The following is a 4,574-nucleotide window of genomic DNA, read 5'->3' as shown; positions in this document are numbered from 1 at the left end:
ATGATGCTTGCAACACATCTGCTCCTCTCTTCTAGCCAAAGTCTGCTGATTAGATTGTTGTGGAGCTCTCTGCAAGCTTCTTTTACAGCACATATGTCAAAGTCAAGGCCCGCGGGCGGGATCGTTGCATTGTGGGGAATGTAGTTTTGGTGAAGTTGTGTTGCACACACCAACACTAGAGTCCCAGGGGAAAACATGATTTTCAGACCAATCTAGCTAAAAGAAAGATGCAGGAAAACGCCAGCATCCCCACACCAAGCCTACTTCGGAAGACGTATTTCCTACCGATACTCTGATCGAGACGATGTGTTACTTACAGGCGCGGCCCTCTGCATTGACCGTGCCGTCTGTTCACCTGCTGTTATTCTGTGCCTGGCATGCGGATCCCACCTGCCCCTCGCTCGGCATCATGTCCGTCTCTATCACCTGCAGGGTCAGCTCCCCTCTCCTTCGATCCAGACTCCTTTTATTTTGGTTTCAATCAGCCTCTGCTGACACCTGCACACAGCATTTGCGCAGCGCAGAAACTGTGCTCTGCCACTTAGACAACTGGCATCAGCCCAGTGTGCTTGGATGTTAAAGGGGGGAAATCAAAAACCAAAACAATCCAAACTTGCAAAGCCCAGCAAAAAAGAAAAAAAAAAAAGAAAAACACAATTATATTTTCCCCTGTTTTCTGAAAGCAGGGATTGGTTGGATGATAAAGCAGCACAGTAATGCATTTTCGGTTTATTATGCATGCACTTTCATTTATGTATTTATCTCAATACGTGTATTAATATAATAAAAGTGTATTAATAACATTGATATTATTTTTTTGTTAAAAAAAAAATGTTAAGTCTTGGTTCAATAGGCTATGTTCATTTCAAAATGTGGAAAATTTGGATTTTTGGCCCTCAGTGTATTTGACTTTAACATCCCTGATCTAGAGCAACGTTGCCAAAGTTTAGTCCGATACCACCCCGCAACCTTTAGATGCTTCCCTTCTCTAATACACTTCAACTGAATGAGTGGCTCATACCCTTGCCTTTGCTGTGCTGAAACATTCTAATGCAGTTCAGCTGTTAGATTCAGGCATGTTGAAGAACATCTGAAAGTTTCAGGCTGCTGGTTCTCCAGGACTGAATTGAGGCAGCCATGTTTCAGAGCACCAGCTGAGCTGATGAAGTTGGCTGGTAATAGACTGAGTTGTATGAGGTGGATCAACTGCATGTAGCAGCTTGGAGTGAGTGATGTTTCGATGACAATGAAACAGGAACTTATAGATTTAGCAAACAGGGAATGGAGCATAGGCAGAGGAACAGGTGTGCAATGCAATAATACACTAATGAGCAATGAGAACCTGTGAGCTTATATACAGAAGGAATAGTGGAACAACATCTTAAGCAGGTGAGATAATCAGTGTAGAATATGAAACAGCTGAGGCAGAACAAAAGCAGAGAGATTAAGGGAAGAGGGCTTATGAATAGAGCTTGGCTTAGACAGAAAATAATCTGTTAACTAAGAACATAAAACTAGAATAAACTAATAAAGTAAACAAAAATCAATCAACAAATACGGCGATAAAATGCGGATAAAAGAAACAACTCAGTGTGGCGACTGTTGGGAGCTGGAGAAATACACCTTTTCTCCAGCAGAGTCCGCCCTGGATCCTCCCTGCTGAGCTGCTCTGCACACCTGCAGCTGATGATATCATCTGGAGGACCTGGACTACTTAAGCTGCCTTCAGACCTTGCCTCGACGCCGCAGTGTCTTAATCAGTTGGTTAGCACTTAAGCCGTAGATCCCTAGTGAACCAAGTTTCCTTTGAGTCCAACCTGGATTCTAACCTTTTTGTCTCTGCTTCCAGGTTTCCTGTTTTTTCCTCCTGTGAAGCTCTGGAAGAGCTTAACCTGCCGAGCCTGCCCTCCGAGCCAAACCTGAAGACTCACTCTCTGGATTTCCTAGCAGCTCAGGTTTCCGAGCTGGAAACACAAGCCAAGGTCAAACCAGCCTTTAGAAGTAAGACGCTGAAACAGCTTAAGGACTCTGCCAAACCAAGCTTTCTCCGGACCCAACAGTTCCGCTCCCAAAGCCTCATCTACATTCATCAAGGTACAAATCTGAACACAATCAAGTCAAGTCTCTGCCAAGCCTTCGCTAACCAAACTGTCTCTCTCACAGACGCCAGTGAACCGGTCCCAGCCCAGAACCATTGCATCAGTCTTTATTATATGTGTGAACTTGCAAATAAACTCTGTTAAACTTTCCATCCGTGTCGTCAGTGTTCTGCATATTGGGCCTCCCTGATACCCATCATGACAGAACACTGCGGCCAAACACAAGGCCCAGCAGATCACCTCCTCCGTCGATTAGAGGAGCAAGAAGCTAAAATTCATGGACACGCTCTGGCTCTCCGTGAACTAAACACGCATATTGAGATGCAAAACCAGAGGCTCCAAAGCTACGCAAATTACGTGAGTAATGCTAACACCGCTCCAGCAACCCAACCATTTCCGGGTCCAGTTCCTCCGCCGAGGTCACCGGCTGTGACGTCATCCGAGTTCCGCCCAAGTCTCCCAGAGAAGTTTTCTGGTAACGTAACTGATTGCAAGGGATTTTTATTTCAATGTCGTCTCATTTTCCAGAACTCTCCTGGCAGTTTTCCCACGGACCACAAGAAAATAACGTTTATCCTTTCCCAGTTAACAGGAAGAGCTCTGGCTTGGGCTCAAGCCAGATTTGCCTCAGATGAAAGCTTAAGCTGTCACTATTCAGATTTCGTTTCTGAATTTTCCCAGGTATTCAACCAAGACACTGACCAAACCCTTGATTCTCGAGCTCTGCTTCATTTAAAACAGGGAAATTCTTCTGTGGCCGAATTTTCTATAAATTTCCGGGTTAAAGCAGCTGCTTCCGGATGGAACCAGGGTGCATTAAAGAGTGCTTATTTCGAAGCATTAAACGAAAATATTAAGGATGAGTTGGCTACCCGCGATGAACCGGCTACACTCGAAGAACTAATCCAATTAACTATAAAACTGGACAACCGGATTCGGGCCAGAAACAGCCGCAAACATAAGAGTTTGACGTTATTTTCCTCTGCCCCCGCCTCTAATAACGTGACTGTTGTTTCTGCCCCCACAGAACAGTTATCCAGACCAAAGCCAAAGAGCCAGCCTCTCCCTTTGCCTGTTCAGCCTACTCATCCTGGAGAAACTGAAATGGAGCCGATGCAGGTTGGTTTTTGGGCAGACTTTGCATTTATTGTGGTGAGAGTGGACAATTCATTGCTTCCTGTCCAGAAAAATCAAAATCCGGGGCCCGTCAGAGGTTTTGAGGAGTCTGACGGGCCATGAAGAAAATGAAAAACCTCCTCGTCTTTTGCTACCTGCCACATTGTTTTTTCTCGACCAGAGCCTCTCTCTTTCAGCCTTCATTGATTCTGGATGTGAACGTAATTTAATAGACTCTGATCTCGTCCAACAGCTCCAAATTGCTACGGTTCCTTTAACCCAGCCTCTCAGAGTCTCTGCGATTGATGGGAAAAAACTTCATCAAGTCACCCACCAAACTCAACCCCTTGAACTTCTAATCTCAGGTAACCATCGAGAGTCCATAACCTTCTTTGTTTTTTCATCCGCATGTTCCCCACTGGTACTGGGTTATGAATGGCTGGAGAAGCATAATCCCCATATTAATTGGGCCGATCGTCATGTGGAGTCCTGGTCCACATTGTGTCACGAGACCTGCCTCCGTTCTGCAGCTCCCGCTGTGGGGTCCCCTAGAGGTGGGGGGGAGATGGACGTCCCTGACCTTACTCCGGTACCCCCTGATTACCATGATTTGGCTCCTGTTTTCAGTAAGGTCAGTGCTTCGTCCCTTCCACCACACAGACCATACGATTGTGCCATCGAGTTATTACCCGGTGCTCCGTTACCCAGCAGTAGACTTTATAACATTTCCAAACCAGAACGTGAAACAATGGAAAAATACATTAACGAGTCGCTAGCTGCAGGAATAATTCGCCCTTCTTCATCCCCGTTGGGCGCAGGATTTTTCTTTGTTGGAAAAAAGGATGGTTCTTTGAGACCCTGTATAGATTATAGAGGCCTGAACCAAATCACTATCAAAAACAAATATCCTCTTCCTCTTCTCGCCTCAGCCCTTGAGCCTGTACAAGGAGCCACCGTTTTCACTAAGCTCGATTTAAGAAATGCCTATCATCTCCTTAGGATACGTGAAGGAGATGAATGGAAAACGGCATTTAAGACTCCTTTGGGCCAGTTCGAGTATTTGGTCATGCCTTTCGGCTTAACAAATGCCCCCGCATGTTTCCAGGCCCTAGTGAACGACGTCCTCAGAGACTTTCTCAATGTGTTTGTATTCGTATACATTGATGATATCCTGATCTACTCCAAGAATCTATCTGAACACAAGAGACATGTCCGCCTTGTTCTTCAGAGACTTCTAGAGAATAAACTTTTTGTAAAGGCTGAAAAATGTGAGTTTCACCAATCTTCAGTTACCTTTTTAGGGTTTGAGCTCGAGTGCGGGCAGGTTAAGCCTTCTGAAGAGAAGATAAAAGCTGTTTT

The sequence above is a fragment of the Cyprinodon tularosa genome, unplaced genomic scaffold (assembly GCF_016077235.1).
Source record: "Cyprinodon tularosa strain WSP-4 unplaced genomic scaffold, ASM1607723v1 ctg367, whole genome shotgun sequence".
In the NCBI taxonomy this organism is placed as follows: Eukaryota; Metazoa; Chordata; class Actinopteri; order Cyprinodontiformes; family Cyprinodontidae; genus Cyprinodon; species Cyprinodon tularosa.
Note: the sequence above shows the minus strand (reverse complement) of the source record.